The 22,706-nt window shown below is 43.5% G+C and overlaps 1 protein-coding gene across 1 annotated transcript in view; it reads right to left on the bottom strand.

Moving 5' to 3' along the window:
• The window catches only part of SPOPL (speckle type BTB/POZ protein like), a 29,881-nt gene extending 29,180 nt beyond the window's left edge, over positions 1-701 (bottom strand). The window contains exon 1 of the mRNA XM_033164143.1: positions 377-701. The gene's annotated coding sequence lies outside the window, so the exon portion shown is untranslated. The remainder of the gene's footprint in view (positions 1-376) is intronic.
• Between the last annotated feature and the right edge of the window lie 22,005 nt (positions 702-22,706).

Below are 22,706 nucleotides of genomic sequence, written 5' to 3'. Positions count from 1 at the left end.
ATTTCCTCAAAAAAAAAAAAAAAGTATCCGGAAAAGAAGGTGCACAAACATCCCAGGCTGCCCCTGGGGTTGGCAAGGCGAGAGGCCCTGCTTAGAAGAGGTATCCCCCACCCACCCACATCTCTTGGGCACCAACCTCTCTTTTTTGGGGAGGGGGGCAGAATCATCAGTAACAATTTCATGGGGAGGAAGTATGAGGAGCCTTCCGTGAGAAGTGCGTGTGTGCATATTGTGTGTGAGAGACAGAGCGCTAAGGTGTGTGAAGTGTGTTGCCCGAGTGTCATACAGCCCCCGCCCACATAGAGGAGAGAAGTGCTGCCCCATAACGACCACGACCCAGACTGAATCATCACCCCACCCCCCCTCGATCTTTTACCGGAGTTCGGCGCTGGCGGGGGGTCTCGGCCGGCCTCATACTGACGGGACTGGAAGAGGGGGCTCCGCTAGTCCGTGGCCCCCGCTGACGATGGCGTGAGGGGAAGAGGGCGAGGAGGGAGGAGGAGGAGGCGGCGGAGGAGGGGGCTGTGGCGGAAGCGTCGCGTCCGGGCAGAGCTGCTGGCGGCGGAGCCGCATTTCCCCCCCTCTCTCTCTCCTCCCGTCACAAGCCTCCTCGGCCACCCCTCAGGTGGGGCAGCGAAAGCGAAGAGCCCGATCGGCCCACCTTCGCGCACGGGCGCGGGGGCCCTCTCGGCTCCCGTACACGCGGAAGAAAAAGAGTGGGGGAGGGAAACGGGTCTGGGGGGTGGGGAGGGGGGGAGAGAGAGCAAGCGAGAGAGAGAAACCCTCACAGATGCGGCGGCGGCCGTAGGCAGCTGCTTGTTGCTATTACTGCTGCCGCCGCTTCCTCACTTCCGGGAGCGACGCGGCGTGTGTGTGTGACGTCATGACGCAGCCAGGGTACTGGCGCGTGTGGAGTGTGTGTGTTTTTGCCCCAAAACAGCTGCGCCGTTCTGTAGGAGGGCTTATTTGAAGAAGAAAAAAAGTGTAATATAATATTTTTGTTTTTTATAAAAAAAAAAACCCCGAACGCCTCCATCCGGTACTTGGAGGAAGCTCCGGTTCTGCTCAGGGAAGAACGTAGGTGCCTGTATGAGTCCGTGCCTATTTCCATATTATAGGAACTTGCCTTTGGGCGCATATACAGCCGTGTGTGTGCATCGCATATATACATACATACATATGCACGCACGCGCACGCACACACACACATTACACGTTTACACATACAGAGGATTTATTATTATTATTATTATTATATTATTTGCAAACCACCAAGTGAGGGTTATATTCATCTTATGAACTGGGCTCTAGTTGACAAATGCTTTTATGCCATGATAACATTTAGTCTTTTAGGCTTCGCAAACCTTTACTGTGGCTGATCACAGAATTTTCCTGCCCTGGGCAACATGAAGGGCAGATTTGGTCTCACGTGGCTCAGCTGCCCCTGACAACTCAGCTGGCAGAGGGAAGGAGGGTATACAATGGAAGTGTGTGCAACGCCATCTCTCGCTCTCTTTCTTGGCACGGTAATGGACACAGCATAGCGGCAAGCACAGACTTGTAAAATCCATTACCAACTGGCAGGTAGGGGAGGGGCTGAGCAGAGGGGACAGGCTTCCTTCCTCCACAGCCAACATGGAAATCAAACATGCTTCGTGTACCAACAGCCCACCCACCTAAATATAATTCCTATTGCTACCAGGCAACGAGTGTATTTGTAGACCACTCTTCATGATTGCCCATAGTGATCTTGGAGCAATTTCTGAGATAATAAATTACATTCAACATAGAATGACATTGAAATACGAAACTTAAAACAAGTCATTAATAAAATACAGCTGTGCAGAATAAAACCTAAAAGTGTTAGGCAGGCTGCATGACTTCATTTCCTCCAAAGGCCCTGTAGAACAGGTATGTTTTTACTTGGCTACAAGCATTTCAGAGTTGTTCCCATCCATTGTTAAATACAAGCCTGGACAAGCCCAGTTCTGCACTGCGCATAGATTGGCAGAGGCCAACCAAGTACAGGCAGTGGCAGTTTCTGCTCATTTTGGCTGGCCTGCTCAACCCAAAGAGAGCAGGTAGAGCAGCCTTTGACAACCTGGTGCCCTTCAAATGTTTGGGAGTGCAACCAACTCCTATTAGCAGCAGCCAGAAGAGGGAGGTAGCAAAAGGTAGAATATTGGTTGCTCCTTGCAACTCACTGGTCCAGCCCTATCTACCTTGCTACCTAGAGACTCACTCGCTGGATCATCACCTTGTCATGGTGAGTGGGCTTGCACATTCCTCTGAGCCTTGTGAATGAAGCTGTCGGGAATCTCATACTCCCAGCAGGGTCACCCAAGGTGGTAAGGTCAAAGGGTTCCATCAACAGTGTCTCCGAAGAATTTTACACATCACTTGGGAAGACAGGCAAACTAATGCCAGTGTACTGGAAGAAACAAAGATCACCAGTGTCAAAGCAATGATTCTTCAACATCTTCGTTGCACTGGTCATGTTGTTCAAATGCCTGATTATCATCTTCCAAAGCAACTACTCTATTCCGAACTTAAAAATTGAAAGCGTAATGCTGGTGGTCAACAAAAGAGGTTTAAAGACTCTCAAGGCAAATCTTTAAAAAATGTAGTATAAACACCAACAATTGGGAAACATTGGCCTGCAGTGCTCCGATTGAAGAAAAGCCTTTACTGAAGTGTCATGGACTTTGAAGATGCTTGAACTCGGGACAAAAGGGAGAAACATGCTAAGAGGACGGCATGTTTGGCAAACCTTCACCTTGATCAACTCCTGCCCAGAAACCTATGTCCCCACTGTGGAAGGACATGTGGATCCAGAATTGGCCTCCACAGTCACATACGGACTTACTGTTAAGACTGTGTTCATGGAAGACAATCTTACTTGGCTACGAGTGATCGCCAAAGAAGCTACCTAGAGATAGAAGGTTAGAATCTTTTTTCCTTGAACAAATAATTTTAATATCTGTCATAAGTGTCTGCATAATAGGTTTGGTTTTTTAAAAAGGGGGGTTGGAGTATATAATGGGAGTTGTATTAGGGGGTGGGATGAAATATGGTACCAAAGGCAGTGAAAATCCAAAGTAGACCTTCTCATTCCTTTCCCTCTTTCATCTTGAGGGGGGGATGCAGTTTATAGAAACAACTAAAATGTTATTTTATTTTAGTTGAATATCTAAATATGCTTTTTGAAGACATTGTTATGAGTTTGGGGCATACAGCCTACCCCCATCCCTATTCTAATTCCTAGATCAATTTCTGGAATAGCCAGGCCAGTCTGGTAATGGCCTGCTATGTATGGGTCTTTAAGGTAACAAAGGAAGTGGCTCTATGCCGGATGTCAAATGCATGGACCTCCCTTCCCTCAGCTGTCTCTCAGCTAGAAGACAAAAGACCAGAATGGAGAGTTGAGTTGTGTGAGCCAGAAGCTGGAAGAAAAGCTGCAGGCTGGCCAGGCAAAGAGAGAGACCAATGTTTTATTTCTTTTTTAACCCAAGGCTGTGGCTATGGGAGAAACAAGACCCTTTGGGGGGTGTTAACGCTGTGAACTCCTCCACTGCAGGCTCAGGTTATATATGTGTGTGTAAATAAACCATATATTACATTCTCAAAGGAAACACGAACCCTGGGTAAGTGCCTGGAACACCGCTTGGAGATTGGAATGGCATGCAACAATATCCTTCCAGAGTTATAGATGAGATTTCCACTTTCCTAACTGAATGCCGTTTCTGATCTCTTCTGGGGTGGGGGTTGCAGAAAGATCCTTGCCATGTTCTTCCCTTTGTAGTCATTCAAAATGATAGGATACAGGACTCAAGAGCTTCCAAACTTTATACAGGCAATACTATTTTGTCTTGCAAGCACAAACAATTTCCCATGCTTTCGTAAGTTAATGATATTTTCTCCTTCTGCATTTACATGAGTTTAAGGGTATTTGTTTGCATGGGACATGAAACGCCCGATTGTGGAGCTGAATACTGTGTGAAGTGGGGAGCCAGAGAAGGAGTTAGCTGTAAAATGCATAATTTACAAAAGAGAAATGTAAACTTTGTAGAAAGAAAACAGCAGCGAATAAGTTCCATTTGGGTTCCTAACTTGTTATGTAAGCAAGAGAACTGTAGCACATCTTAGGCCTGAGCTGCATGGGTAGCAGCATGGGGTTCTGCTTTGAACCGCTGCTTCTGCAGCAAAGGGATTCTGACCCAAGGTAAGAGTTCACGTTTGGGCAGGCAGAGGAAGGCAGGACAAAGTAAATCAAAGATGAGGCAAGGCAAGGATTTCAGGATTCAAGTGATACCACAGACACTACCTAGCCAACCGGGACTGCGGTGATATCACCCCTTTAGGCTGGTTTATGGGAATGGGTTAGAACCTCAGAAATAATGAACTCACGTACAGCAGTCTCCTGTTAAGACTTCAAGGCTGGTGTCACAAGGTAATTGGGTGGAAGGGGTGAACGCCTGTGGTCTAAATTCCCATATAACCTGGATTGGTGGGAGCTCTCGGCAGCCAGCCAGCCAGCGTCTATTTGGGCTTTTGACAGCCTCTTGTTACGTTGCTCAGCCTACTCAGATTTAAGTTGAAGTTTTTGTGTTATTTAGCTGGATTAGTTAGTGTTTGTTGCTTTCTTACCTTCTGAGCTATTTTAATCTGTGTAATTATTTGGAGTTTTTCACTCTTGTAGAGTTTTGTTTTAGTAAAGTGTGTTTATGATTTTATGAAATTTGGTCTGGTCTGGGTTCCTGAACCTTTTAATTTTGTCCACACTTTGCTTTTTCGGAGCAAGGGTCATCCGCCACAAGCACTCTCTGCAGCTGCCTTTTCTGCTGGTTCAAATGGATCGTGGTGCGACTCTTCCTCTACTGCTGTTGTAGTCAAGGCTTGGCTATTGAAGCAGCATTTCTTTCATGTGAGCATCCCTGGGAGGCAGGGATCTCAGCTTCCCTGGTCACTCTCATGGGTTCTCTAAGTGCTCGCTGTTCGCCATATCTGGGCTCTCTGAAAATAGGGCACAAACTCTGAAGGCTGTAATTTTAAACACAAACCAGGGAGTAAGCCACATTGTACACAGTGAGAGTTACTTATGTGTAAACAGCCACATAATTATCTAAACCATGGGTGGCCAACTCCCAAGAGACTGCAATCTACTCACAGAGTTAAAAACTGGCAGTGATCTACCCCCTTTTGGGGGTTCAGGTCAAAGTTGTTGAGGCTTTTTTTAGGAAGGAGGAAGGCCCATTTGGGGGGGGGGGTCCGGGTCAAAGTTGTTGAGTTTTTTCAAGGAGGAGGTAAAATGTTTAGCTTTTTTTAGGGGAGCCACAGTTGTTCAGCTTCTTTGGGGGGAGCCGGTGATCTACCACAGACGTCCAGTGATCTACTGGTAGATCACAATCTACCTGTTGGACATGCCTGATCTAAACAATGGCCCACCAAAGTAAGGAAGCAACACCAGTTAAAGAGAGGCAATTCAAAGTAATCACTTAAGACACATTACTTACCCAATACTGGGTAAGTGTTCATATGACTTCAGTTAAGGCTGCTCTGGCTGCTACTCCAACCACAATATGAGACCAGCAAAAAGCAGGCGAGCTGGGTGAGGTGGGGGAATTTCCCTGGCACTTTGTTTATGTCTGCAGTAACACTCTTGAGCTTTCCTTCTTCCCATTTTCTTTTGCTTTGGTTTGACTGTCAGTTTCCTCTTGATGCATTTCCTCTCCACAGGTGCTTCCTCCTCTCAGGACTATGAGCTTTATTTCTTCTTTTTTTCTTTTTGAGCCGTATCGCATAGACACCTGCGCACCTTCACACTCCATTACCCCATAACAAATGCTAAACAGAAGAAGGAAGAAAACACCATATGTGTGAGATTCGAATGAAGTTAGGACTGTGCAGAGTTAGGAGGAAATGACAAAGACATGGGGTGGTAAGAACGGGTGAATTGTTGGTGGGGAGGTCTGGGAGAAGTGATGGCGGAGGAGGAATCCCAGGGAAATAGCTAGGGTGAAGGGCACTGTAGGATAACCTGAGAGAAACATACAAGGATTGCAGCACAAAACCTTAATTGTGATAGGCCTGGGGTGAGGAACAGGTCTCACAAACTGCCCAATGTACATTCAGGTGCATATTTCTATGAAAGGGACCTCCTTCAGTCTGAAATCTCAAGACATATTTATGCTGAAAGAAGTTGTACTTAACATCAAGAAGATGCATTTAAAATCATAATAATCACATTTCCATTTCACCTTTCTTCCAAGGAGCTCACAGTGGCATATATAATTCTCCCCTTTCCCCATTTTATTCTAATAACAACCTTGTGAGGTAGGATGGGCTGAAAGACAGAGACTGGCCCAAGGTCACCCAGTGAGCTTTCTGGCTGAGGAGATTTATACCTGAATCTCCCAAGCTCTAGTTGAGGACTCTAACCCCTACACTACACTGGCTTTATATTGGGTAAAGGGGGGGGGGTGCCTAACATGAATTTTCAGGTTGGGGTAGCTTATTTTCTATGAGTATTTCACATTAATTATAAAAACATTTACATGCACCTGAATCAGTAAAAATATATCACAGCGGTCTACAACAATATATAAACATAAAAACATGCAGTAAAATAATAAAAAGTTAAAAGCAAATTAAAAGCAAAAGAATTGACAACAAACATCAGTAGGCCATTGTGTGTGGTATACTCTTAATTCCCTGCCCAGAATAGAAAAGGTGTGAGGTAGTGTTTAAAAGTTGGCACAGAAGGGGCCTGCTGAATCTCTCTTGGCAGGATGCTTCACAGGACTGGGTCGAGAACACTAAAAGCTCGGTTTCTCCTAGTCATCAAAGGAGTCTCCCCAACTGGAGAGAGAACTAGAGACGCTCCTGCAGGTTATCTCAAGGGTGATAGAGATGACATAGAAAGGTTCAGGCAATCTCTGAGTTTTCCTGGCCCTAAGTTGCTCAGGGCTCTTGTAAATTAATAAAAGAACCTTGAACCTGGCTTGGTAGTAGATGGGCAGCCCATGGAGATGCTTTGACAATGATGTCACATGTTTTTGACCAGAAGCTTCCATCAGCAATCTGACTGCAGCATTCTGCACCAGCTGGAGCTTGTGAACCAGACCCAGGGGCCAAATCATCATTTGGGAAGTTCAGCAGCCTTAATACGGCCATACCTCGTGTTGCGTCCATGTTGCGTCTTTTTGCGTTATGTCCCGCGGCAACCCGTAAGTAGCAGAATGGGTTACTTCCAGGTTTTGCCGCTTGCACCTGCGCAGAAGCGCCAAATCGCATCGCGCACCTGCGCAGACGCAGCACTTCGAGTTGTGGGCATTTCACGTTACGGACAGGTCTCCAGAAATGATCCCGTCCATAACATGAGGTAGCACTGTAATCCCGCTTTCAGGCTCTAAAGAAAATATTGTAATTCTAAATTTTGGGTTGTATACTGAATTAAGTTTTGGACTGTTGAAAGCAGGTGCCCATACACACTATACCTTTAAAGCATATTTAAAGCACAAATGTCTTCTCAAAGAATTCTGGGCATTAGTTAGAATTCCCAGCAACCCTTCACAAACTGGTGTGCCCAGAATTCTTTGAGGGACAGAATGTGCTTTGAATGTGCTTTTATGGTGTAGTATATATAAACCCTAAAAACTGCACTGAAATAGACTGTTTTGAATGCTATTTGCTGCATGCATCTTTCTCATGTTGCAAACTACTCTTGAAACACTGTTATTTCTTCACTACTCTTGTTACACACTTACTTTAGGAATTCTATCTTCAGTTATTAATGTATGACTCATTCTTCCTTTCATTTATGGCTTCTTGTTTTTTGCACTTTTGGGAAACCACGCAGTTTTTGTTGTTGTTGTTGTTACCGTCTCGCTCTGCTTCCTTCCTCAAATCAGTAACATGTTCTTTTAATTTCTAATCCTTGAGGATTCTTTAACCAATTTCTAGATTCCTTTCCCCATCAAAATAAATCTGAAGCAAAGACGCATGATTTCAACAGCTCCACCAGCTTTCAAAAAACAGATTTGTAATCCTTATCAGCATAAGCAGTTTGCTGTTATTAGAGGAGGCATTTAGGGCACTTCCAGGCTGTTGCTGTTTTGGAGTGGAATTCAGTGACATGCCGGCAAATTCATATTGCACAATTATAGTTGATTGGGGTGTCTTGCAAAACATGCCCACTTCGCCAAAATATTGGATTTTCTTTTGCAATAAGGAAAGTGATGGGGAGATGCATTGGAAAGTTGTGTGATAACATTTGCTTTAACACAATGCCATTTAACCTCCCAGGAAACAAATCAGGACAAATGTTCAATAAACCGGTTATCTGGAATCACCTTTAGTTTATTGTGGTGACCATGAAGACCCTAGCTTCATCTGCTATCTCGAAACCAATGAGAAACATAGGATTGCTGAACAGCAAACTCACAGTGTGCAGTTTATGGGGTGTAATTATAAGACAAAGAAGTTTTGGGGCACATTCGACACCATTGATTCCCTGCACTGCTGCAAATTTCAACCCTAAGAGGCAGGGCCTGCAAATTGGGAGGGGGGACTGTTGTACAGGCCACTTGCCATGTGAACTTGTATGGACTGGCCTGGTTTTCTTTTGGCAAGGAACAGATGCAATAAATTATCATATCTGAGCTATGGGAGGTGGGGGGGGGAGGGAGGAACCCTGACAAATGGATAAGGAATACATATAAAGTGGTACCTCGGGTTAAGTACTTAATTCGTTCCGGAGGTCCGTTCTTAACCTGAAGCGTACTTAACCTGAAGCACCACTTTAGCTAATGGGACCTCCTGCTGCTGCTGTGCTGCCAGAGCACGACTTCTGTTCTTAAGCGGAGTTCTTAACCTGAAGCGTACTTAACCTGAAGCGTACTTAACCTGAGGTACTACTGTAAACCACACTAAACTTGAAGGAGCCTCATAGGTTCAGTGCCTGTACAGACTTTCATTTGTAACTGCTGACATCCCGTTTCCATTGTGGCACTTTCCACATCTGATTCAGCAGACCTTTTGTATAAGCTGGGTCTGCTAATGAGCATAGCTTTTAGGAAAATATCCCTTCAGATTCCAATTCCTTCGGTTCCCACTAAAAGTCGGTGCTATTTCCTGTGAGAGAGTTGTTTTTTTAAAAAAAATCATCATCATCATTTGAAACTATTCAAAGCTCAAGAGGAGGAAAGAGTAATTTAAAGTATTGATTATTCAATATAAAACTGAAGATTTTAATTTTCATGACTTACAATAAAGTTGGGATGAGCTGGAAACTTAAAAGGAAAGCTTCCTTGAAATGATGTGACATAAAGAATATTCACCAAATAATTTCTCACAGGGTTTTACTGAGCTCCGGAGGGGCTCTCTGCATGCTGGTTTTGAATGTGGAATTACTAGAACATATTTCTTCTACAAAAACATTGAAGGTTTCATAAATCCACTTTCATTGGCCATCTGTGAAATCCTGAGGTGGGCATTTTTAGAATAGCCTCCCTAATGGGAAGGAAAGAATTTCATTAGGTTAAAGGCAGACTTGGGTGGAATCTACATACGTATAAAAACTGTTCTGAAAATGCTTTTTTTTAAAAAAAGCCCTTTTAAAAATACATTGAATTTTCCATAAGGCTCACCATCGCCATCTAGTGTCACATTGTATATCACACTTAAAACGTTTTAGACTGGCATGAGTTTGGCCAAACTGCGGGAGGCAGTGGAGGATAGGGGTGCCTGGTGTGCTCTGGTCCATGGGGTCACGAAGAGTCGGACACAACTGAATGACAACAACAGCTGAGTCCTTATATACATTTAGGAAAAGCACTTTATAATTTTTATTCAGTTTTATTCTGTTTCATTCTGTATGAAAGACAAATACTGTATACAGTAAGTCTCCACCCCCATCATTCAGCCCGGACACTGAGATCCAGCGCCGAGGGCCTTCTGGCGGTTCCCTCACTGCGAGAAGCAAAACTACAGGGAACCAGGCAGAGGGCCTTCTCGGTAGTGGCGCCCGCCCTGTGGAACGCCCTCCCGTCAGAAGTCAAGGGAATAAACAACTACCTGACATTCAGAAAACACCTAAAGGCAGCCCTGTTTAGGGAAGTTTTTAATTTGTGACTCTGTATTGTATTTTGATATTTGTTGGAGGCCGCCCAGAGTGGCTGGGGAGACCCGGCCAGATGGGCGGGGTATAAATAATAAATTATTATTATTATTATTATTATTAATAGAGACAAACACATGTGTATCTGGCATAGTTCAATCTCTCCCGTTAACTACAATGGAAGGAGGCAGGGAAAGAAAGAAGGAAGAACTGAACTCAGCTCTCTTCCATCCTGGCCATAGTGAGCTGGCAGAGCTTCAGAAGTTATCACAGATTCACCACCACCACCACCACAAGACAGCTCTGCAAGAGTGTAACTAGATGAAGATTTCATTTTAGTTATTTTTCTCTCAAGTGTGTCACCAAACCTCCTGAATGCTCCTAATGCTAATTAGTGGGGGGAAATTTATACAGCATGTTTTCAATCTTGTAGTGCTCCAGTAATGTCAAGTGGGTTTTAATCACAGGCATAAATAATGAGAATATAATGTTTTGAAAGCTTCCATGAACAGTGCTGATGTGGAGGAAGGGAAGAAACCTGCAATAATAAAGCACTAGATCTTCTTGAATGCAAGTCCATGGTGGTGGGGAGTAGGGGCGGCTTGTATGTATTCTTCTTAACAAGTAAGCCCACTTCATCTTGCATGTGCAGTAGCAGCTGTGAGGGTGGTTCCAGAGGGCAACATTGCTTACCTAGCTTCTCAAAGCTATGCATTGCTGCTACTCACCAAAAATGAGAGGGCAAAAGTGGCTGGAAGTCCTGGTTTGGGCCCCAGATCAGAGGGGCCACACACAACCCTAACATATACAGTATATATCTTTCTTTTTGGGAGAAAGAGTAACATCTGCCTAAAGGCAATAAAAAAAAATTTATACCATCTTCACTTCCGGGCTTCAGTTTGTCAGAACTTAAAAATGTGAAGCATAGTTTGAGCCTAAGATGTGAATTGGAAGATGTGTAAGCTTTTATATAATAATAATAATAATAATAATAATAATAATAATAATAATAATAATAAGTATAGTAAAATCAGGATTGCATATCCAGTCATCTGGTATGGATTCTTTTGCTGAGATTCCTGCATTTCAGGTGGTTGGACTAGATGACCCTTATGATCCCTTCCAACTCTACCAGCTGAAAACTGGTTTGCACACTCATGCATTTGTTGTTCTGTTACACACACACACACTTGAATAATTGGGTATTTAATAAGTGAAACTGAATGAAAAAAGCACCCAAACAAATTACAGTAGAATTAACAAGGATGTTACAATGTTGAAAAATATGATGTACAAGCTTTTTACAGGGCCTTAGAATGTGAACCCATTCCAGTGACTTTTCCCCAGGTTTCTATGTCCTTCACCAGATGTCAATAAAAACTATAGTTTTGGCCACCTTCTAAAGTTGAACTCACAGCTGGGCTCTTGAGGAGCTCTTGAGGCACCAGTACTTGATAATTCTCCTATTGACTCAACAGAACTGCCTGATTCATATTCTGAATATATGAAAAATGCACCTGTAACACAGCTCTAGCCTGGTAGGAGCAGGTGTAAATAGCCAGGCAGGAAATGCTACCAAACCACCAAAGATTGGCATAATGTGTTCAACACTACACTGCTGTCTTTGTGCTCTGGCTAACAAAGTTGTACACAGATATGCAGCCACAACAAGCACATACAGCCTTGTTCTCACTGACTGAGTGGAGTAGTAAGATTATGCTGGCTGCACCTGCTTCACTCTCTGCATTCCCACTGCCTTGAACCCAGATCACTGAACTTCCAGACAAAGTGAGAACAGGCTCTTCACACATACAACTCTATGCACAACCATCCAGAGCCTCTGTGGCTCAAACTGGAAACTATTACACCTATACCTGCCCAATGAGGTGACCCAATGTACTGTGTATTGCAGTAGCTGTAAAGGCAGTTTAGTAGCCTCAGGTCCTGGTCCACAATGGTCTTTATATCCTTCTGGAGAAGAAGGATAAGAGAGCTTCCTGTTCCAGTGACGCCTGCCTAGATCAACAAGGCCTTCCTTAGCTCCTGGGTATTCTGTATCCTTTGTTCCCAGCTAGCTTCTCAGTATCTCTTGATTTATGCTTTGTCCCCAAGCCCTGGCTTTATCCTAGTGCACCAGAAACTGTTGCCCATAGCCTAGCCCCCACAGCAGTTAGGTGTGAAATATGCTCATATGTTCATTCAGGCAAGATTCATTTAAGAAATGTGCAAATTCCATCACCACAGACAAATTTCAGGATTAGGTCTAAGAGAATAGTGATAGTTTTAAGGGAGATATGTGGATAAGGTGGTTTGAAGGATCCATATACAGGTTTAAGAGGGGTCATGGCAGAGTGGTCTCTGGTGAACAACCCTTGTTCCCTGGAGGCTTACTGCCAGTCAGCTGGGTCTGGACACCATTTTCATTTAGCCCAGTACCTCTTATGTAGCATTGTTTTGGGGCATTATGGGAAGTTAATGTGGAGCCCAGACCCAATCTCCAGATGCTGCTCAGAAAACAAGGCTGGGGAAAACATTTTTAAGGGTTCAGGAGCGCAATGGGTCAGTGCATCTGGCTGTTAACCAGAAGGTTGGTGGTTCGAGCCCACCCTGGGACAGCTGTGGGCAGAATTCCTGCATTGCAAGGGGTTGGACTAGATGACCCTCTGGGTGCCATCCAACTCTACAATTCCATGATTCTAAGTTCTCCAAGGATGCGAGGTGCTGATGACAGGCCTGTCTTTACAGAGTCACTGCAATTACAAACACTTCAACTGCAATATACGGTATATAACTGCCAGTGACACTTACAGAAATGAAACTAAACACTGTTAACATTAAAGAAAATGTTTTGTCAATCCAATTTGTGCTTGATAGAAAACTCTTCTGATTTGATATGTAGTTTTCATCAATGCAGTGATCAAAAGAAGAAATACCTCTATCCTGGAAAACAAATTAGGATAACTAGTTTTAAAGCTTTTATAAGTAGTAGCTGAGTGCGCTTCTGAAATTATTACAGGATTTCTCTCTCTCTTAAAAATTAAAATATTATTCCTTCGGTATGACTCCTCATTAATTGTGTTCATTACACATGGGTTGGTTGTGAGAGTGCATCCATAAGGGTTGTTTGGAGCGACAACTCTTGAATTCAAAGGGACTCTGAGCTAAAAATATGGCTGGCTATAATTTCAATAGATCTGGAGCCATTCAAACAATTTCTACACAGGCAATGTAATCTTCCTTCAAGGTTTGGTCCCTGCCAGGTTTACTCTGATGTCAGACACAATCACATCTAGAAAAGCAGCAACATCTTTGCATGTCCAGCCTCACTGAGACATAAGACCCCAGAAGCCATTCATTGTTGGCCAGTACTAAAAACCACTTGATCTGACAGTAGCCAGTCCACATACCACATTAGGTTTATCCGTCTAATGCAGAAAGGCTTGTTGCAACCAGCTAATCTTGTAGAGAAAGTGAACTAATCTATGTGGAAATTTAACTTGGTGGCAGATCTTGCATGACTAGCCAAATGGCAAATCTGTCCATTCGCAAGATGCCATGATTGCTGATATCCTGGAAGCATGATGTGGTTTGGCCCAACTCTAGGTAACCATGTGCCTGACTAAAATAAGGGTTATCTAGAGTAGCACTGAATTGATTACAGGAGTATTAAAATTCTGCAGGCTTTAGTATTGCATTGCTGTTCTGTTATGACATAGCTCACAGCTATGTAACAGAACGGGCAATTATAATCGTAGCTTGGCAAACATTAAAACTATATAAATAAAATGCTCTTAGCTTCACAGTGGGGGTAAAAAGGAAAAGCTAAGGCCGTGTTACTTGCTTTGTTTGAGAAATGTAAGCAGGCATCTTTCAGGGTCACATTCATAAGACAAATTGCACATGCGATTTTCAATATGTCATAGAAAAAGAATAGATCCCAATACCTTAAAGAGAAGCTTTTGAATGGATTGTATGATCTGAGAATTTATAACCCTGCTAATAGAATCTTCTCCACACAGTAATGGAAATGCATTTCTCAAACAGGAAGAAGTATTTATTTTCAAACTTTCTAAGCACGCCACCAAACCTGAAGCAGCATCACTTCTCATGCTTTCAAAGTAGGATATTAATACATGCAGCCAAAGATTTGTCTGGAAAGACCAGCACCCATCCAGTCTGAATGCTCTTCTCCCTGAAATCCTTGGAGTGTGGGGACTTGGTAGTTAATAAGTGACAATGAAAATGCACTCTGCATCTCCTCAGGAGCACTCTTATTTACTGTGCTCCATAATTGAGCCCTACAATAAGTTCTGCTCTACCGGTATTGCATCTATACCATATGTTTAAGGCCAGTGGCTTCCCCAAAGAATCCTGAGAGCTGCAGCTTGTAGTGGGTGGTGGGAAATGTAGCTTTGTGAGCTGCAAACTACAGTTCCCAAAATTCTTGGGGGGAAGACCATGTGCTTTTAATGCATGGTGTGAATGTGTTAGAGTTGAAAAGGATTTCAAAGAAATGCCAGTCCAACACACACACACCCTGCTCAGAGCAGGACACAACCCTTGACAGATGGCAGTCCCGCCTCTGTTTGAATGCCTCCAGTCATTAAACACACCCGGTATCTATAAGACTGATGAGACAGGCATGCTGCTAGATACACACACACTCTTTTCCCATGCAGTTAAAATGTGCTTGAGATGGAGGGGGAAAGACTTATAAATGGCGGGCCAGGATGGGTGTGTAGCCAGTTAGTTCTGCATAAGTACATATGGCAGAAATGGGCTAATAATGATTATGCTAATATTAGTACATTTTATCTCATTTATGCATACACAGAAGCACCAGGGGAAAGTATCAGCCCCTATAAAACAGCTAAGAAGAATTGAAGTTGCTTCTCTTAATTTTTTTTTTTAAATAAAAAAACACTTCTTGTTCTCCGTATTATATTGGCATCGTTACAATTAATAGTCTGTTTGAATCTCCATTAAACCTTCCAGAGGTTTACAACTCAGGCATAAAATTTCACTCTGGGCTGAAATTTGTTATCTAAGGTCTCAGCCCAGAAGCTATGCTTTTTAAAAACAATTTGTTTCATTAAACAATTTGCCTTTAACTGGAAGCCTTTCATTTTCAATTAATTTCAAGCCGTGTGATGTGTATTCCCTCAATCTGGCACAGCGCGCACACACACACACCAATTGGAAAGCAAGTGGAATAGCGCATATGGGTTGTGGGGGGGGCAGTGTTGGGTGTTGGCTTAGAAAAGGCTATGGAAGGCAGCTCAAAGGAAATGGTGTATTAGCCATGCGCTGGAAGGAACCTCTTGCTGGATTGTCCTAAAAACCACAAGGATTGACTAGCCAGATACAGGTAGGTAGCCGTGTTGGTCTGCCATAGTCATTCATTCATTCATTCATTCATTCATTCATAAATAAATAAATAAATAAATAAATCCTTCCAGTAGCACCTTAGAGACCAACTAAGTTTGTTCTTGGCATGAGCTTTCGTGTGCATGCACACTTCTTCATGCACACAAAAGCTCATACCAAGAACAAACTTAGTTGCTCTCTAAGGTGCTACTGGAAGGATTTTTATGTTTTGTTTTGTTTTGTCGAACCAGAGTTCAGCACTGTGGAATCCCCTTTATTTCAACAAAAGCGAATTAATGGATGCATCATTTGTTCACTGACGTCAGAGGGACAAGTGCCGAACTTTGCCTGGTTAATGTCCAGGAAAGCATGTTCTAGATGTCATACAGAAGTTGCCCAGAAACTGGCAACTAGAGTACAAGCACAGAGGCTGCACGGGTAAAAAAGGAAAGAGCTTCTGCTCTGGTGTCGGGGTTGGAGTGTTGGACTAGGACCAATCAGGGAACAGGTTCAAATCCTTGCTCCATCACAAAACTTACCCTTGGATGACCACTCTTGTCAGGTTGTTGTGAAAGGATGAAATTGGTGGGAGTGGGGAGAACGAGGCATACTGTCCTGAACTCCTTGGAGGAAGGGTGGGGGAAATATGTAATCAATACAATAACAGAAAAGATAATCCAGGTGGGCAAAAGTGCCTTGTTGAGTTCAGTTCCAGCCCCTGCAAGTAGCTGATCACCGTCATATAGGCTCATGACTGTGCTAGTTAGACTTTCCATCCATGTGAGCATCTGAAACCCCACCTGCTCCCTCCCCCACCAGCATTTAGAACAACACAACGACCTCCCCATATGCTGTTCACACCACCCTCCATTACTGTCTTTCACATGAGATGTGATTGGTTTGGAAACCCATCATTCAGCTTATCAGACACTTGACCCCCAAATCCAAGTTTTAAAAGAACTCAACCCTGAATGTTTAATATCGTGTAACAAGAAGAGCAGCAAGAGTTGGTGTTGTTTCACTAGTACTCTATTATAATTTTTTTAATAAAAAATGTTTTCTTTCCTTAATAAATTGTCCCTTATTTCTTTTCTTTCAAGCAGTTGGAGGTGATGGGATTTATTGTGTCATTGGATATAGTAGCATCAGTCTCTCAATTCACCACAGTAAATAGAATTTTTGATTACATCGCTGCAGGAGTTCATTCTTGTCATTGCACCTAAGTAGCAATATGTATAGGAGGCAGAAACAACAGGCAGTTCCCTACCTCCTCTCATTTTTTAAGAGAGAGTGAGAAATTCTCTCTTGGGAAAGGATATTCTACTTCTGCGGGGAACTTTCCACTAACCGCTTCTGAAATACGCATTTCAGTCTGTAGGCGTTCAGAAATCATCAATGCACAATTACAATTACTGTAAATGCAGGCAGTATGTGCAAACACCATTTTTTGGTGCTTACCTTTGTTTTGCCTTCCACAATATTGCTCTCTGCTGGAAATACCCCATCTCTTGATCATCTCTAAATGCTGGTGGTGGTGGTGGCAGAGAAAATGAGAGATGGGTGGTAATTGAATAGAATGCTTGCATGAGATTTGACGGGTTAAAAGTAGGTAAGTAAAAAATGAAGGCAGCCATTTAATGTGAATGTGAAGAGCAGAGAAGGCTTTGCTTAATAGAATACAACAGCTGCCTTAACCCAGGTTAGGTTAGTCATCCATTCAGACCAGCACTGTCCAGCGCTGTCTTTCAAGGTATTTAGGCAGAGTTTATTTCCGTCAACAGTTATGTGATATTTTCAACTGGAGATCCCAGGGATTGAGCCAAGGACTTGTTCCATTTAACTCAGGGGTCAGCAACCTTTTTCAGCCGTCCCTCAGACCATGTGGTGGGCTGGACTATATTTTGGAAAAAAATAAAAATGAACGAATTCCTATTCCTTACCCAGAGATGCATTTTAAATAAAAGCACACATTCTACTCATGTAAAAACATGCTGATTCCTGGACCGTCCGCGGGCTGGATTTAGAAGGCGATTGGGCCGCATCTGGCCCCTGGGCCTTAGGTTGCCAACCCCTGATTTAACTTCTCCTCATTCATACTCATGGGTGCCAACTTGAATAAAAAATTGGGGGGGGGGAGAGGAAAACTCTGCCCCACTCAATCAATCACATGATACAGTGCACACACACAATTTTAATAGCAATGCCCATCTACTTTGGGGCCCCCAGCCCCCTCTAATATTTTATGGGGTGGCTGCGAAGAGACTTTGGCCCCAAGGAGTTGGCTCCTATGTCCATACTACAATATGTACAGTAATAATTAGCTACCAGGCTAGGTTTAAGTGCTAGTATTAGCATGCAACACCCTATACGGCTTGCCAGGATAGCTAAAAGACTGCTTCATCTCCTACTTATCCAACCAATCACTGCATTCTGCGGGAGAGGGAATCTTGTAGATATCAGGAGATCCATTCCATGCAGTGCTGGAATCAGGGCTTTACTGTGGTGGCACCTCCCTTTTGAAACTCCCTCTCATTGCACATCAGACAAGTGTCTTCTCCATTGTCTTTTCAGCACCTGCTGAAGTCATTCCTCTTTCAGCAACTGCAGTCTTTATCCCAGTTGGAAACTGGTCTGAATTTAATTTATGTATGTGCTGCTTTTTAAAACTTTTTAATATAATTGTTTTATTTAATTCTATTGTTTTTTATATGTGCAGTTGTTTTAGCCACTTTTATATATGTAGTTGCTGTTGTCCATTGCTTCGGGATGCTGCATGGAAAGCGAATAAATAAATAAATAAATAATCAATCAATCAATACAATTATATTTAATTTGTTAATATAAAGCCACCCAATAATATTGCTCTCTGGGTGGTTCGCAAACATAAAATAATAAAATACAATTAAAACACAATATTATAAAATAACTACTTTCAGCTTGTATTTCTTTCTGGTTCAACAAGTCAAGAGACTCTCTGGGATACAGTTGCTTGCTTACTTGGAAGTAACTTTCCTGCCCCATGTTCAGTAAGGTTTCCTCCTTAGTAAGTATATTTCAGATAGCAGCCTTAGGTGGTGGATATTTTTCTCATGTACTTTCTCATCTATTCCATACAGATGGAGCAAATGGAAAATGCAAACAACATAAAGGTTAATAGAAACAGTGACAGCCCCTTAATTGTAGCAGAGTAAACACCTCTCTGCAATTATAGTTAATGCTTATCTTTGTTTTTCATGCAATGATCAACCAATGAGGCATGTCTCCAGCGTGAGTTGAAAAGTGGGCATCTGGATCTGTTTGTATAGTTATCAGACTAATGCAGAAATGATGCCCAGCTCATTTTCTGAACATACTCAGTTCAGTCTCTGCATAACTCACCTGGAAAATGCAAAAATCTAGGCTGCCAGCAAAACCTGCCCAAATAATACACATGCCTAGTACAGCATTGTGGTTTATTTCTGACCTCCTAAATTGCACTGGAGAAGGCCTTGAGTACCTATCTCTGCTATTACCATTTGGCAAATCACATACAATGCTTACCTCATAATGGCATTAGCAATTTACTTTCAAATATATTTTGCTACTTTTGGGGAGGAGGGTAACCGCTCCCCTTCGTTTTATCCATTGGACCAAATCTTCCTATATGAAAGGTTTCCTTTAGGGTTGCCAGGACACAATCTGGGGAATATTTAGATATCTTTACTTCCATCATAGGAGACATGATAGCCACAGCTTTCCCTTGGGAGCAGAAGTGGCTAAATAAAGCAGGCTGAATCCAGAAAGGAAAGAGCTTGGCAAATTTTACTTGAGTTATAAACAGGTAGGCAGAACAAAACGGGGGCAGTGAAGCTGCTGCAAATAAGTGTACCAAACATAGTTAGCTAGTCAGACAGCGAGCTGAACAAGGCTTCTTACCAGAGGTGCCATCTTTTCTAGGTGAGAGTGCCTGATGTGAATGTCTGGACGTTGTGCATGTGAAGACGTGAGGAGCCAAGGGGCCAGAGCCGAACACCCTCTGAGCATTGAGGCGTCCTGGCCCCCTCACAAAAAGAACATTGGGGGAGGGCTGAAACTGGCTTGGCCCCTAGGAGACGGTGCCTATGCATCTAACAGAATGAAAATAGTACTGCAGGTTAGCATATACTGAACATGTTAGCCTTGCTGTACTCAAAGCCCCAGGCTGAAGGAAACGCCTATGGCTCCACCTACTTGCCAAGCAATCCCTTCCTTTGTGAGCCCAGTTTGCAACCAGGTCTCTCTGGACAGGACCAAGGCTGCTCAGGTCACCCTGAGTGACCCTTGCTCTTGCACCTACTAGCAGTTTTCGAACTCTAAGAAGAAGAAGAGAAGAAGAGTTTGGATTTGATATCCCGCTTTTCACTACCCGAAGGAGTCTCAAAGCGGCTAACATTCTCCTTTCCCTTCCTCCCCCACAACAAACACTCTGTGAGGTGAGTGGGGCTGAGAGACTTCAAAGAAGTGTGACTAGCCCAAGGTCACCCAGCAGCTGCATGTGGAGGAGCGTAGACACGAACCCGGTTCCCCAGATAACGAGCCTACCGCTCTTAACCACTACACCACACTGGCTCTCAAATTAAGCATTGTCTTACACGTTTTTGATGTGGTTCCCCCTGCCGTTGCTATTCTGCTGTGCTCCTTTCTCAGGTCTGTTCCCTCACTTCCTCTGATGTGAGGTCATTTGCAAATCACAACAGGTGGGTTCAGTGGCAAAGGATAGGCTAAAGGAGAAGCCATGCCTACTCAAATCTTTTACCACCCATCGGGGGGCAAAAGTGATATGATCATGTTCTGGCACCCCTAACTCCATTTCATTGATTTCCCTTGGCTTACTTCCACCTCTGATTCGACTCACTTTATATAAATTAGTAATGCACGTGTGCAGTGTGCTGCCCGATTGCAGGAGCTGCTCACACTTTCACATCCCCCCCCCCAATCGATGCACTCCTGGCTGCTGTGCACAGCACCACTGAGTGATAATGCTTCACTTGTGCGATGGTGGTCGTGCCAGGATGCATGTAGCCTTCCCCAGCTAATTGGCTGAGCCAAAAGGCTATTGGAGTGGGGTTTAGGTGAGGATTGGAAGGAAACTTCTCCTCTCTGGTGTATGTTGCCACATAGAGGCTCAGCCTGGATGCTGGTCAGCTCTTTCCTTTCCTGTCATATCCTGGAGCCTTAAGAGACCCTTTCTTCACCTTTCTCCAGCGATCAATTGCCTTTTTGTGTGTTATATATACTCATGTGCTGACAATAATTGCAGAAACATTATTAACATGGCAGCACAAAATTGCTTCTGGTTTATAATTTCACTGAAGAGGGAGAATGTACAGAGAACCTTATACAACTCAACTAAACTGGTCAATAACGTATTTAATGGTTCAGAAACCACAAATGAATGAGCCCGCATTGCAGTTTCAGCATGTAGTGTAGCAGTGTGCTCCTTTTAAGCTTTCTTCAATCCTTTTTTAAAATTGTACAGTTGGGAGGGACCCCAAGGGTCATCTAGTTCAACCCCTGCAATGTCCATATATAACACAAACATTAAAAAAATACTATACAGTTGTAACTTGGTATCCAAATGCCTTGGGAGTCAAACGTTTTGGCTCTTGAACGATTGAAAACCGGAAGTGATTGTTCCAGTTTTCGAACATTCTTTGGAACCCGAATGTCCAACACGAGTTCTATGGCTTCTGATTGGCTGCAGGAGCTTCCTGCAGCCAATCAAAAGCCATGCCTTGGTTTCCGAACATTTTGGAAGTCGAATGGACTTCTGGAACAGATTCCGTTCGACTTCCAAGGTACCACTGTATATAGAAGTCATATTTTATATAGAAGTCATATTTGGTTTCGTTGGTTTGATATACAATGCTGTCTTTTGTGTTACTATTCCTATTTTCATACAACATAAAGAGAATGTGGAGCGTGATGCACTATTTCAGCTCAGCCTATGAAGTCTCTCCAGGAAAGCTGTAGCAAAGCTGCCGTTGAGCTCCCAGTTTCACTCATTATTCACCACAGAATGAACATGTACCACTTTCTTGTTTCTTCCCATCACCTGCCTGCCTGCTACTAATAGCATTGCTAACATCTCATTAGATGGTGCATCTGAATTTTGGTGATCAAATATATTTAAAAGTGTCAGGGAAAGGATCATTCCTGCCGTTGCCCTGTTGTTCTGAGCCCAATATGCATTGCTCCCTATGGGAGAAAGCAAGATGCATTGAGACTGATGTTCCTTCTCCTTGTGCCTATTTTTATTAATTCCATTTGTACTCTACCTCTGAAGAACCTTTGATAGAAATAATAAAATTATTATTACTATTACTATTATTATTATTATTACTATTATTATTACTTGGAACAGTAATAAAACACAAAAAGAAAATGCAATATATAGCAAACATCAATTTAAAACAATGACTTGCATCCAATATAGTGCTAAGCAACTGCCCCCTCCACACAATAATTTATAATTGGACAATGTACCTAACACCCTCTCCAAATCTGCTCTGGAGGGTTGTGGGGACCCACAGAACAGATTTAGGGGAGGAGGATGGGAGGTCTTACTGTGCTCATGAAAATCCTTGCACAGATGGGATAGTTACTTAGCCCTACACTGGACATGAGATAGTCCAACACTGTAAAAATGTTCATCCACAATCAGTTACAAAAATATATTTCCCCTTTCTAATAACAGAATGAAAGCCTAGATCCTTTCAGAGTGGCCACAAAAAGCATAATATTCAGTGCTATTTTTCTAGAAAAAGAGATGCCTGAACTCACCACAAACACTTCCCTTATTCTCTTACAATGGCAATTGCACCCAACTGAGAGGTGCCGGATCTGAGTTCCAGGGAGTTCCAGCTGAAAAAAGCCCTGATATTGAACTTCTGGCGAGGTCGCCATCGCGGGCGGTCGCTGGGTTGCCTCGGCTGTGAGGCCACTCAGTCCAGCCCGGGGGTTGGAGCCCCGCCACCGCTACGCGGGGCTCCGGTGAGGCCGGGAAGAGCGTCCCGTGCCTCGGGCTCCCCGGCGGGCCCGCTAGGCTACGCACCCTTCCCTCGCTCCCCCTGTAAAGGGGGAGTGGGGGTGAAGGGAATGCGGAGCCGGGCCATTAGGGGAAATGCCCCAACCGGGCGGAAAAGCGGCGAGAACTGGCCGTGGTGAGCGACGACGTTCTCCCTGAGAGATGAAAGAGAAAGAAG

The sequence above is a fragment of the Lacerta agilis genome, chromosome 1, assembly GCF_009819535.1.
Source record: "Lacerta agilis isolate rLacAgi1 chromosome 1, rLacAgi1.pri, whole genome shotgun sequence".
NCBI lineage: Eukaryota > Metazoa > Chordata > Lepidosauria > Squamata > Lacertidae > Lacerta > Lacerta agilis.
The sequence above is the reverse complement of the archived record's forward strand: the minus strand, read 5'-3'. Positions and strand labels throughout refer to the sequence as shown.